The sequence below is a fragment of the Bos grunniens genome, chromosome 5 (genome assembly GCF_055505025.1).
Source record: "Bos grunniens cultivar Pamir isolate PY7600 chromosome 5, Bosgru_T2T1.0, whole genome shotgun sequence".
NCBI classification, from domain to species: domain Eukaryota; kingdom Metazoa; phylum Chordata; class Mammalia; order Artiodactyla; family Bovidae; genus Bos; species Bos grunniens.
Window position 1 is genome coordinate 66,297,016 of NC_141169.1, and position 14,827 is coordinate 66,311,842.

The 14,827-nt window shown below is 39.8% G+C and overlaps 1 pseudogene across 1 annotated transcript; it reads left to right on the forward strand.

The window, feature by feature from the left end:
• The first annotated feature begins 2,044 nt into the window (after positions 1-2,044).
• LOC147372304 (cytochrome c oxidase subunit 6A1, mitochondrial pseudogene) lies at positions 2,045-2,619 on the forward strand (annotated as a pseudogene). Its single transcript, XR_015164745.1, has one exon. The product of XR_015164745.1 is annotated as a cytochrome c oxidase subunit 6A1, mitochondrial pseudogene (transcript).
• The last annotated feature ends 12,208 nt before the right edge of the window (positions 2,620-14,827 follow it).

Genomic DNA, 14,827 nt, shown 5'->3' on the forward strand with positions numbered 1-14,827 from the left:
TTCCAATCACTGCATACCCTTGCTGACACTTGGTAATTATCAATCTTTTTAATTACAGTCATTCTAGTATGTGTGTAGACGTAGCTCATTGTGGTTTTTAATTTGCATTTCCCCAATGACAATGATACTGATGAGCAACATTTCATATGTTTATCATTCATATATTTTCTTTAGTGTTATTTTATCATTTTCTTCTTATTATAAAAAAAGTCAAAGCAGCATTTATATCATCATAGTTCCTTCTATGTGACAATATACCAAGGGAAGAGAGAGAAAACCAACTCTTTTTCAATACTCCATTCTGGAATGTGTGGTCTCAGTTGATCCAGAACAGCCAAGGAGTCAGGTAGTTGATAAACTTTACAGATAAGAAAATGAACCAATAGGTAAGCCATTATTCAAATTCCTGTAGCTATTACAAGGTGAAAGATTTTCAAAGTTTATGCTCTTGCCATGCCCTCTGCTACTTCTTAAGTAAGTAAGAAGTAAGGCTTTTGAAATTTAACTTTCCTAACTCATATTAAATTCTATGACTCTTGGACTTTTTCTGCTAGATTTTAACTTTTGTCAGCTCAGCTTTTTAAAAGAGCTAAACTTGGGACCTTCCTGGTGGTCCAGCAGTTAAGACTCTGCTTCCAATGCAGGTGAGGTGGGTTCTATCCCTGAGATCCCTAGCCAGGAAACTAAGGTCCCACATGCCGCATGGTGGGGCCAAAAAATTTTTTTAAATTTTAAAAAATAGCACAGGGAACTATGGTCAATATCTTGTAATAACCTATAATGGAAAATAATTTTTAAATAACATGTGTATGTGTATAACTGAATCACTTTGCTGTGTACCTAAAATATTGTAAGTCAACTATACTTCAATAAAATATATATATTAAGAAAAAAAAAGTGCTAAACTATTCTGGAATCTGAACAACAGACTTTGGACAAGAGGTAATTCTGTTTAAAATATAATTTTTAAAGGCCACAAACAGCCAGTTTTTAAATGCATGCTTAAGGTTTTTTGTTTTTCTGTTATCAACATTTAAGAAGATTTATTTTATTGAGATTAGGTGTTAATAAAATATTCTTACCTGTTTTCAAAGTAACTTTTATTTCTAATTGTGACATTTCTTCTGGACAAGGGAGGAAAGTATATATTAAACAGTATTATATGATAAAATGCCAGCCTATAATTTTTTTAAGGTTTAATGCTTTTTAAACTAGATAACACACATTATAAAAAAGAAATTCAGAATATCAAAAAGTATATAGTGAAAAGTAAGTCTCACATCTTTGGTATCCAGTCCCCAGTTTTCTCCAGAGACACTCATTTTTAACAATTTCCTATATATCCTTCCAGGATATTCCATGCATATGTAAGCACATGTATTTAATATATTCTTTAAAATACAAATTGAATTATCATATATACACTAGATCTTGCATTTTCTATTTTATAATGTAACTTAGAGTTCCATATTGATATTTTAAAAACGCCTCATTTTAATGCCTACATAACAGTCCATTAAAGAATATGCCACAGAAATTCCCTGGCAGTCCAGTGGTTAGAACTCAGCATTTTCACTGCGGTGGGTCTGGGTTAATTCCTCGTCTGGGATCTTGCCTGGAAAACTCCAGGCATAGAGGAACCTGGTGGGCTATAGCCCACAGGGTCAAAAGAAGTTGGACATGACTGAGCACACACCACTGCATCACTGCCCTGGGAACGAAGATCCAGGAAGCCACGTGGTGTGGCAAAAACAAAAGAATATGTCACAGAAACTATTACATATATTGTGCAAAGCCTAAAATATTTACTACCTGGCCTTTTACAGAGGAAGTTTTTTGGGTTCTCTTTTTGTTGCTAATTCTTAACTTAATAGTGAGTAATTAGAGAACATGGTCTCAGGATTACAAAAAACATATTAAAAGCCCTTTGAGATACTGTACTTAGAAATTTAAAATATACATTGCTCCAGGGTAAAAAAGAAATAATAATGAAAAGTTAATAAATACTTGGAACAGAATGATAGTGAAAACCCTCTACATCAAAACTTGCTGAATGGGGACCCAGGTCGAAGATGGCGGCGGCAGCTGGATCTCGGGTTTCTGGGCTGCTGGGTCGTTCCGGGCTGCAGCTAAGTCGGTGTATGTCCAGTGGCACCCATGGCGAGGAGGGCTCAGCTCGCATGTGGAAGGCCCTCACCTACTTCGTGGCGCTCCCCGGGGTGGGAGTGAGTATGCTGAATGTCTTCCTGAAGTCGCACCACGGAGAGGAGGAGAGACCCGAGTTCGTGGCCTACCCCCATCTCCGCATCAGATCCAAGCCCTTTCCCTGGGGAGATGGTAACCATACCCTATTCCATAACCCTCATGTGAATCCACTTCCAACCGGCTATGAAGACGAATAAAGAGAACCTGGACCACTACCCAGTGGGGACCACAGGACTGTTTGGACCATTACTCTGCACGCATGGACCGGAAAAGTACACGGGACCTTATGCTCACCACCTTGTATCCATTGATGACCATTACACTTGAGGACCATTATACTGATCTTCCATCCCTTTGCTTATAGCAGGAGGAGATGGCTTAAATAAATAATTTAGTCATGAAAAAAAAAAAAAACTTGCTGAATAGAAAAAAACAAACAAAACTTGTAGGATAAAGCAAATACTTTTATCTTTTTATGCTCATGTTAGCTAATAAAATACAAACAAACAAAAATTAAAGACGTGTATCTCAAATAAGAGATTAGAAAAGGAACACAGAATAAATCCAAACAGAATGAAAGGAGATAGATAATACAGAGAACAAAGAATAGAAGAAGGCACACAATTAGAATCAGCAAAGCCAAAATTTTTCAAAAAGGTGAACAAAATTATTTGGCTTGTTTTTCTATTTTCTAAGATAGAAAAGACATGAATGGATGTATTGAGTTCTTAATCTAGATTACTGCATGTTTTTATTTCTAGAATTTCCATTGGTTTTTCTTCAAATCTGCCATACCCCTAACCTCTGCTATCAACAAAAATAATTTTTAGTCTTCTGCTGAGATTTTCAATCTTGTGTTTTATCTCCTTAAACATTATCAAACATAATTATTTTAAAGCCTGTGGCTGACAACTCCAATATCAGAAGCCCTGATGTGGTAACTCTGTTTTCTATTACTACTTGTTCTCCTTCAAATTGCCTTATCTTCTTACAGGTTTAATGATTTTTTAATGCCTGTGGGCATTGTATTTGAAACCCTGAGGCCATAGTGCTATCTTCTATCTAGAAGTGCCACCGGGCATTAGCAACTTTGAGTCCCTAAATCCAATTTCAGGAATTAAAATGATAGCTACAAACTGGGCTAAAACTTCTAGTAAGGCAATTTGACTTCCAATTTTGACTTAATTATAGCATAGGGGCTTGCAAGCTCTCAATCCAAGTGTTAGTTGCTCAGTCATGTCCAACTCTTTGCAACACCATGGACTGTAGCCTGCCAGCTTCCTCTGTCCATGGAATTTCCCAGGCAAGAATATTGTAGTGGGTTGCTATTCCCTTCTCCAGGGGATCATCCTAACCCAGGGATTGAACCCAGGTCTCCTGCATTGTGGGCAGATTCTTTACCATCCGAGCCACCAGGGAAGTTAGAAAATTTATGCCTCCACTACCCATGGCACTGGCTTCCCAGGTGACACAGTAGTAAAGAATCTGCCTGCCAATGCAGGAGACGCTGAAGATGTGGGTTTGATCCCTGGGCCAGGAAGATCCCCAGAGTTGGAAATGGCAACTCCAATCCCCACTCCAGTATTCTTACCTGGGAAATTCCATGAACAGAGGAGCCTAGCAGGCTACACTCCATGAGGTCTCAGAGTCGACGTGACTGAGCACACATCACACATCACTCATAGCATTAATGGCACCAGAAGAGAGAGAAACAAGTGGGCATCCTGAGAACCTGATTTTGTCAATACTCAAATCAATATCCATGAGATAGTAATGTGACATTTAAAGCATTTAGAAGTGGGTTCTGAAAGCAGGAAAGGTGAAATAAAGACTACTTTTGTGACCCCAATATAATCCCAGGAATTAACTGCGGCTTTCCCTCCTAAGAAACTATTGGTCCTAAACTTCTTTCAGTCCTTGACTTGTCTCACTGGCAACTGAGCAGTTCACTTCCTCACCTCCTTCCAGTCTTTGCACAAAGTCTACCATCTTAAAACGGCATGGCTGATGACCCTATTTAAAAGAGGAACTGTTCTCCTTCCTCCTTTTCATTACCCTACTCAGCTTTCTTTTTTTCATGAACCACTTACTGTTTACTATGCTATGTGATGTACTTAATTGTCATGCCCATTATCTGTCTTTCCCCCATGGAAATGCTACAAAGATGGGAATTTTTGTTTTATCCACAAATATATCCTAGCACCTAGCACAGCATCTATATAGGTGTGCATGTTCGGTCACTAAATCCTGTCTGACTCTTTTGCAACCCCATGGACTGTAGCCCACCAGGCTCCCCTATCCATGGGAATTACCAGGCAAGAAAACTGGAATGGGTTGCCATTTCCTCCTCCCAGGGATCTTCCTGACCCTTGGATTCTTTACCACTGAGAAACCTGGGAAACCCACAGCATCTATTGGAAGGAATAAATGAAGGCAGTTCTGAGACTATCAGAGATATGAGAGGGAGTATCTCATCAGATGTCTCACTTCTCCCCTCTAACCCACAGTTTATCAAACATTTTTTTCCCCAACTACTTATAGCCCTGTCCTTGAGCGAACCACCAGCTTCTGGGAGGAACAACTGTCAGAAGTAAAGATGACCTGAAACACACTAGGTAGTTACTAACAAAATGTGCAAAGAAAACATGTTTAGGGATTTCCCTGTGGTCCAGTGGTTAGTTGTCATTGTTGTCGCTAAATCATGTCCTACTCTTTGCAACCCCATGGACTGCAGCATGCCAGGCTTTCCTGTCTTTCACTGTCTCCTGGAGTTTGCTTGAACTCATGTCCATTGAGTTGGTGATGCCATCCAATCATGTCATTCTCTGTTGTCCCCTCTTTCCCCTGCCCTCAGTCTTTCCCAGCATCAGGGTATTTTCAAATGAGTCAGTCTTTGCATCAGGTGGCCAAATTATTGGAACTTCAGCTTCAGCATCAGTCCTTCCAATGAGTATTCAGGGTTGATTTTCTCTAGGGTTGACTGGTTTGATCTTGCTCCAAGGGACTCTCAAGAAGACTCTCAATCACTCCCAGTGGTTAGGACTTGGTGCTTTCACTGCCATGGCCCAGATTCAATCCCTGGTGAAGATCCCTTTAGATCCCACAAGCTATGTGGCATGGTCAAAGGGAAAAAAAGACAACATGTCTACATTGAGTAAAATTTCAACACATAATTTTCAGTGATTGGAATGCAGGAAAGGGCAGACATTTCAAACACACATGAAGTCTTTTTGCTCATTAAGTTTCTTGTTAAAGAATCATTGAAATGCATGGTTTCTACACATACTGACTGCTCTACATTTACAAAGCCAACAGCCCACACAGGTACCTGGCTACCTGTACTCATGTGATGTGGTTGAGAACAAAAGGTAAATAAAGGATCTTGCTGAAAATCAAACAAACAAAACAAAACAAAAAAAACATTTCCCTTACATCTGTTTGTGGTCTTATTTTGGATTTACATATTTTAGGTCTTGGATCCTGCCTGCCTGGCCCACCCTTTATCTGGCTCTGCACCTCAAGATAAAGATGATAGAGATTTCTAATACTCATGCACTACCACACCCTGCATCTAGATATGTATTCTTTTGCCTAGAAGCAGATTACCTCTCCTTCTGGAGTTCTAGAATAGGCTTGTTCCTTCAGTAGCAGCCCTCCTGTCTGAATGACTCATCTCCTTTCAGATATTCCTTCTTGTCCTTCTCTTTCAGGAGACTTTGGTTTTTCTTCTTCTTGCTGTTTCAGCTAATGGAGGCTATGTTTTCCCCTTTCCAAGATCCACGAGTCTCTCACTTGGACCTCAACTGGTAATGATCCTCTCACATCCTCTCACAGAATGTGCCACATTCTGGCACAGTGGCATCTATATACACTGTAAACCTGACAACTGATCTTAACTTCCACAGAAACCATGGGAATTCACACCATGAATACAAAAGAAAAATAGCCAAGCTCTTTGGTTTCTCATTAAACACAATAAGATGCCTTACTAAATATGTGTAAAGGAAGGTGGGTCTGCTTTTTGCATATGTGCTCGGTCACTCAGTCATACCCAACTCTTTTGAAACCCCATGGACTCTGGCCCCTTCCCAGGCTCCTCTGTCCATGGGATTCTCCAGGCAAGAATTCTGGAGTGGGTTGCCATTTCCTTCTCTAGGGGATCTTCCCAACCCAGGGATGGAACCAGAGTCTCCTCCACTGCAGTGGATTCTTTACCGCTGAACCACCAGGGCAGCCTGAGGTATTGTGTTATTTGATGGCAAAAAAATTTTGGGGGGGTAGGTGGGGCTCCAAAATCACTACAGATGGTGATTGCAGCCATGAAATTTAAAAAAACTTACTTCTTGGAAGAAAAGTTAGGACCAACCTAGACAGCATATTCAAAAGCAGAGACATTACTTTGCCAACAAAGGTCCGTCTAGTCAAGGCTATGGTTTTTACAGTAGTCATGTATGGATGTGGGAGTTGGACTATAAAGAAAGCTGAATGCCAAAGAATTGATGCTTTTGAACTATGGTGTTGGAGAAGACTCCTGAGAGTCACTTGGACTGCAAGGAGATCCAGCCAGTCCATCTTAAAGAAAATCAGTCCTGAATATTCGTTGGAAGGACTGATGTTGAAGCTGAAACTCCAATACTTTGGACTTGATGTGAAGAACTGACTCATTTGAAAAGACCCTGATGCTGGGAAAGATTGACGGCAAGGGGAAAAGGGGACAACAGAGGATGAGATGGTTGGATGACATCACCGACTTGATGGACATGAGTTTGGGTAAGCTCTGGGAGTTGGTGATGGACAGTGAGGCCTGGCGTGCTGCAGTCCCTGGGGTTGCAAAGAGTTAGACATGACTGAGCGACTGAACTGAACTGATGGCAAAATTATTCCCATTTGAGTAAAAGGCTTCAAATAAGAATAACACTAGGAATTGATTGAAGGCTGAGATGAGGGAGACAAAACCTATTTCTGTGCTTTGTAAATCTTTATTACTATCATATTTATTTCATGATATAAATGTATAGATCATGTTTAAATCATGCTGGAGTTTTAACAGAATTAAAAGTGTAATTTGTGACTTCCCTGGTGGTCCAGTGGTTAACATTCTGTGCTCCCAGTGCCATGGGCCTGGATTCCACCACTGGTTGGGCAGCTAAGATCCCACAAGCGATACGGGCAAAAAAAAAAGTAAATTTATAATACTGACTGATGAGTGTGTTCGTGATCCAAAGCAAAATCACCTCCTTAGAATTTTCTGTCTTGGAGTTTAACTTGCTTTGTTAGATAACCTTTTTGTAAAGAAAAAAAGAAAACCTGAATAAATATATATTGTTTAGTTGTTTATTTCTGAACCTGGCAAATTTCTGGGTTTTACTTTTTTCACTGAACTTTATATACTCAAGATTCTTCCGTGTTATTGCATTTATCTATAGTCTATTCATTTTCACTTTTGTGTATTATTCCATTATGTGAACATATCTCAATTTATCGTTTCTCTTACCAGTACACGTAAATGTATATATAGAGCTTGTGCTTGTGCTCAGTCATGTCCATCTTAGTGTGACCCCACAGACTGTACCCCGCCAGGTTCCTCTGTCCATGAGATTTTCTGGGCAAGAACACTGGAGTAGGTTGCCATTTCCTTCTCCAGAGGATCTTCTGGACCCAGGGATCAAACTTGCTTCTCTTGCGTCTCCTGTATTGGCAGGCAGATTCTTTTACCACTGTGCCATCTGGGCTATATGTAGGCATATATGTATTATTTATCAATCCTTGTCTTTGTGTACATATAGATAGATAGGTAGATACATATCTACCTATCTACCTATATATATATATATATATATATATAAATATAAAGAGAGAGATTGAGAGAGATGAGATGTTGCAGAGCTTTTCCATTATAAACACAGCTGCTAACATCTTTCACATATATCCTGGCTTTCATGTACAAAAGTATCACTTGTGTATACTCCTAAGCTTTACTAGTAAATACCCGTTTTCCTAAATGGTTGTCCCAGTTTAGACTCCTACTAGTAATGGGAAGAATTCCCATTGATTCACATCTTCTTCATTTAGTTGGTATTATTAGACTTCTTGGGCTTCCCAAGTGGCTCAGTGGTAAAGAATCCACCTGCCAATGCAGGAGACACCAGAGACACAGGTTCAGTACCTGGGTTGGGATGATCCCTTGGAGAAGGAAATGACAACCAACTCCAGTATTCTTACCTAGGAAATCCCATGGACAGAAGAGCCTGGCAGGTGACAAGTCCATGGAATTGCGAAAGAGTCAGACAGGACTTAGCAAAACAACAACAAATCAGACTTCTTAATTTTGTTAATCTCAACCACAGCATTAAAAACAGAATAAAACCTTTTGTCAAAGTTGATGGATTTGGTTCCAAACTGAAACTCTTGCAGCACTTGGCCATGAGAAACTGATTGCCCACACGGCAGCTCCCACTTGTCCCTGCATCATCAGGTGGAAGCAGCATCACAGTTCCTGATAGTCTTATAGATGGTGGTGGTTTAGTAACTCAGTCCGATTCTTGTGACTCCATGGGCTGTAGCCGGACAGGTTCCTCTGTCCATGGGATTCCCCAGGCAAGAATACTGGAGTGTTGCCCTTTCCTTCTCCAGAGGCTCTTCCCAACTAAGGCATAGAACCTGGGTCTCCTTCATTTCAGGCTTACCAACTGAGCCACCAGGGAAGCCCTGCTGGTCTTATTGGCAGCTGTCTAATTTTGCATACATTGCAATGTATACCAATTGACACTTCAAAGTGATCTCAGCTATATCCAATCTGGGCATTCAGTTCAGTTCAGTTCAGTGACTCAGTCATGTCTGACTCTTTGCAACCCCATGAGCTGCAGCACGCCAGGCCTCCCTGTTCATCACCAACTCCTGGAGTCCACCCAAACCCATGTCCATTGAGTTGGTGATTCCATCCAACCATCTCATCCTCTGTCGTCCCCTTCTCCTCCTGCCCTCAATCTTTCCCAGCATCAGGGTCTTTTCAAATGAGTCACTCTTCGCATCAGGTGGCCAAAGTATTGGAGTTTCAGCTTCAAAATCAGTCCTACCAATGAACACCCAGGACTGATCTCCTTTTAGAAGCTCATGATATTTTGATAACTCATGCTCTTTTTTCTTCCTTTCTTTTCAAATAGATTTTTCATAAACCCCAACCACAAAACTTTGATGTAGAAAAGCAGCTGTGTAATGTTTTTTAAAGACATTTTTTCTTAGTAAAAATAAACCTAGTTTTATATGCTAAAACTGTTTACATTTGTGTATATTAGCTTTATTTTTGGGGGCTCCAAAATCACTGCAGATGTTGATTGCAGCCGTGAAATTGAAAGACACTTACTCCTTGGAAGGAAAGTTATGACCAACCTAGATAGCATATTCAAAAGCAGAGACATTACTTTGCCAACAAATGTCCGTCTAGTCAAGGCTATGGTTTTTCCAGTGATCATGTATGGATGTGAGAGTTGGACTGTAAAGAAAGCTGAGCGCCAAAGAATTGATGATTTTGAACTCTGGTGTTGGAGAAGACTCCTGAGAATCCCTTGGACTGCAAGGAGATCCAACCAGTCTATTCTGAAGGAGATCAGCCCTGGAATTTCTTTGGAAGGAACGATGCTAAAGCTGAAACTCCAGTACTTTGGCCACCTCATGCAAAGAGTTGACTCACTGGAAAAGACTCTGATGCTGGAGGGATTGGGGGCAGGAGGAGAAGGGGATGACAGAGGATGAGATGGCTGGATGACATCACTGACTCGATGGACGTGAGTTTGAGTGAACTCTGGGAGTTGGTGATGGACAGGGAGGCCTGGCGTGCTGCGATTCATGGAGTCTCAAAGAGTCGGACACGACTGAGCGACTGAACTGAACTGAAGAAAATACAAATTTAAAAGTCAGTTGGTATTTACCAATATCTTCTAGAGACATTATCTGAAAAACTGAGTTGAGAACAAGGAGATCTCAATTCTCACTTAACACTCACTCACTGAATGATCTCTGATCTCCCTAGGTGTAGACTTCCTCACCAGCAAAACGAAAATAACACCCTGCCAGCCTTACGGGCTATTGTGAGTTAAATGATACAATGCAGTACTCACCCATCCCACTTCCACTGAAGTCCTATGTTGGATTATAGTATTTTACCATGTGTTTTGGGAAAACAAAAACATGTAAGAATTGTTTCCCATCCACCCCCTACCCCTTGGAGTTGGCAAAGTTATTATAACAGAGATAATGCTGAAAATGACAGAATGTTATGAAGGTATAATGTTGTATGATCATGGTGGTTATATGAAGATTATATGAAAGTTTAAAAAAAAAACTGAAGCAAAACAATACTGAGAAACCCTTTAAGAAGACATTTCAAAGCTTTCTCTTCTAACCATACCAGAGGCATTCTATAGATTTTTTTTTTTTTTTAATGAGTATGCATGCAAGCTAAGTCACTCCAATCATGTCTGACTCTTTGCAACTCTATGAACTGTAGCCACGAGGCTCCTCTGTCCATGGGATTCTCCAGGCAGGCATACTGGAGTAAGTTGCCATTTCCTCCTCCAGGGGATCTTCCCAACCCAGGGATTGAACTGGTCCCTTGTCTCCTACATTGGCAGGCAGGTTCTTTACCACTAGCGCCACCTGGGAAGGTCAAAAATGAGTATATTTTTTGCTAATTGCAGTTATCTGATAAAAGTTAAATACAAAGAAACTATAAATTTTATAATGACAAGCACCTGAAGCTAGAAAATCTAAGCTGCGATAGGCACACAGCTGCAACTTGGGATCCCTTTAATCTGTCAGTTTCCCAAACTATTCTGAGTTCAGACAATTTCCTCCCCACTTCATCCCACTTTCCTTATCAGTTCCTACTCAGTTCACTTCTCTGGGAATGGGATCCCTGTTTCTCCACAGTGAGAGATATTATTGCCCTGCTATTTGATTCTGCTAAAATATAGGGAATTACCACTCACAAATGGCTAGGGGAAAAAAAAAATTCCTAGCCAAGAGGGTCTGGAGATGAAGCTGAATCAATTGCAAGCCTGTCTTCTTAGTGAACTAGAAAGTGAAAATAGGCATGATGGCAGTACTAGGGAGTCATTCTTTTTCCCTTTCCTAGGCCAGTGAATGGTTTAGGTTTAGAAGTTTCTAGGCTAGAAGGCGGAGAAGGCAATGGCACCCCACTCCAGTACTTTTTCCTGGAAAATCCCATGGATGGAGGAGCCTGGTAGGCTGCAGTCCATGGGGTCGCTAAGAGTTGGGCACGACTGAGCGACTTCCCTTTCACTTTTCACTTTCATGCATTGGAGAAGGAAATGGAAACCCACTCCAGTGTTCTTGCCTGGAGAATCCCAGGAACAGAGGAGCCTAGTGGGCTGCTGTCTATGGGGTCGCACAGAGTCGGACACGACTGAAGCAACGCAGCAGCAGCAGGCTAGAAGGGCTGAAGTGGAGGGGCATATCTGCTCTTGAGTTTCCAGATAAAGATGTATAAGAATTTCACAATGGGTTAGCTCACCTCTCCCTGCCAAGAATACACAGTAGGTTTTCAGAACTTAGCTGTGAGAGGACTGGAGACAGCTCTTGCACAGGTTCTGTCCTGGCTCTAAACAAACCTCCACCCCTTCAGTCAGTGCCTCCATGGAAACCAGGAAAGTCAATCTGTTTTCTCCCTGCCTCCCTATATGGCTGCGTAGCTTGTTGTTTTTTTTTTTTTCCCCATCTTTTGTATTAGGAAGCAAATTAAAACTAGTAAAGAGAAGGAAATTACAAAGCTCTCAGCATAGACACTGAGAGGGGGTAAAGAGTCCCCAGCTGCGTCGTTTTTTTGTTTTTAACCAATCCTGTGTCAGGGGAGTTTCCTCCATTGGTATGAATACTTGTGGGAGCTATTACAGTAATTACAATAAATACTAGAGCCTACGGAGCGCTTTTTTTTTTTTTTTTGCCTTTGCTTCTTTTATTTAAAAATTAAAAAATTTTTTATTAGAGTTTATGGGCTTCCCAAGAGGCGCTAGTGGTAAAGAACCCGCCTGCCAATGCAGGTTAGACGTAAGAGATGGGGATTCAATCCCTGAGTAGGAAAGATTCCCTGGAGGAGGGCATGGCAACCCACTCCAGTATTGTTGCCTGGAGAATCCCATGGACAGGTGTGGTGAAGGTCTCAGGTATAGTAAAACAGGAGCAGTTTTGGTGATTAATAGCTACCACCAGGCATGTTTACTACTCTTCTGCACTATCTCAGTAAAACCTCTCAAGAGCCCTTTGACATAAGGCCATTATCGAATTCTTGTTCTTATGCTCATTCTCAGTCTTATTCCATAGATAAAGAAGCAAAGTTGGATTGAATGGTTAAAAGCCTTTGGCTGGAGTCAGGTAGAACTGGTTTGACTGCTATCACTCACTGACCTTAAGTAAGTCATTTCACTCCCTCGTCACTTTGTTACTTTATGTATAATACCGGTATAATTACAAAGTAGGACCTAACACTTGTTCAACATATATTAGATGTTTGGACAGTTCAAAGTATGTGACATGAATTCACTTCGATTTTCACAGTGTATATGGTAAGTAAAATCATTATCTACACTTTGTAGAGGAAACTGGAAGTTTAAATAACTTGTCCAAGTTTACACAGATGGGTGGTATGTATGGAGCCACAGTTGGAATTCAGGGATAGTAACAGTTTCCTAGGGCGTTATTGTGAGGATTAAATAATATATTATGATAGCCTATGTAGAAGTAAATATATGACAGAGTAGCACAAAAGATGAGAGGGGCTGTAAACAGAACTACATGATGATAAGTTTCTTATATTATGCATGAAGCAATATAATAGTAACTCAAGGTAGACTCGATAAATTAAGAATTCATATTGTAACCCCTGGAGCAACCACTAAAGACAAAGTACAGAAGTATATCATGCCATTATTACACCATGACATAATAAAAAGCTAATGGGGGAATATAATGAAATAGTAAAATACTTATCTAATCCAAAAGAAAGGAGGAAAGGAAGAACAAAGAAACAAAAAATAAATAGAAAACAAATAGCAAGATGGTAGACTTAAATCTACCTGTGGCAGTAATTACTAAATTAAACTAAGCGCTAAAAAGGTAGAGGTCATCAAACTAGGTAAAAAAATCAATGCCCATCTATATGCTACTTTAAGGAGACATTAAATACAAAGACACAGACAAATTGGACATGTTGAAAGGAAAAGGAATAAGAAAATTAGTGTGGTTCATATCAAAGTAGACTTCAAGGATTACCAGAAAGGATTACAAGAAAGAAGGAAATTTTACAATAATAAAAAGCTGAACTCATTAGAACATAACTCATTAGAACATAGCAATTCTAAATAAGTTTGCCTCAAATAATAGAGCTTCAAAACACGTGAAAGCAACAATTGACAGAATTAAAGGGAGAAATATAAAAATCCACAATTAGAGCTTGACAGTCCTCTTTGTAATCTCTGTAGTCTTTGTAACTGATAGAAAATCCAAAGGAAAAAAAATCAGTAAGGATCTGGAAGGTTTGAATAACATTATGAACCAACTTGATCTAATTTACATTTATCCAGTGCCACATATAATAACTGTAAAACACACATTCTTTCAAATGCAAATGAAACACTCATCAAGATAGGCCCTATGCCTAGGACAAAACAAGTCTCAATAAATTTCAAAGAATAATCCAGTGCATGAGGGTGAAATGAGGATGAGAGTTAGCTATGTATTTTGTAATCTATGGTTCTATGAATGCTACTCAGACGTAACAAATTCTCTAGCAGCTTCTTCCTGGTCTAGCAATATTACTCGATTATTAGGTTTTCAGAGATCTTATCAAGATTAAGATCTAGTTCTTAACTCCCCTATAAGAATCGAATTATTTACATAGCAACTATGAAGAAAGAACCTGAATTTAGTCTCTCTTTTCTTAGGTTCTGAAGTTCTCTATTCTCAGAAAATGCAGGTTTCCACCTGAAGTTTGGCACCATATGATTTAGACTCTACCACATCTGTTACTTACAATTTTATAAAATAATATCAGTTGCCACCAAGGACAATGAATTTTTGCAAAAGCAAATCTGTTGATTAGGGATCCTCTCTGTAGAGCTCTTGTTACTCAGCTCAGACCTAGAGAGAAGGGAAACACTGATGACCACCTTTAAAAAGATGCTCTATGTGTACATTGGTTACAAATATCTCAAGAAGGAATACTTAGATAAGAAGGCTTTGAAAATAGAATATAGTAGGAGTTCCTAAACTGGGTTCTGTTGGCCTGACTAGGAGAACTTGCCTGAAAATGTGCTGATGACATTGTCCTGAAGAAATAGCTGATCATAACTTTCCTTAGGTTCTCAAGGAATAGGAGCCTTAACCCCTAGAATGCTAAAAGAATGTATCTTTTTTTTTAAGTTGCTGGAAGCATTTTCTTACTTTACCTTTACAAAAGACTCAAAACTGCATTTCTACTTTTCATCTATAATATAGAATCATGCCCCGCAAACATCATGTGCTCATTGGTTTCACTCAACTATTCTTCAGGGTCCATTTATTTACATCTTGCAAAATAAAACTTTGGAGACACCTGTTGGGGAAAATG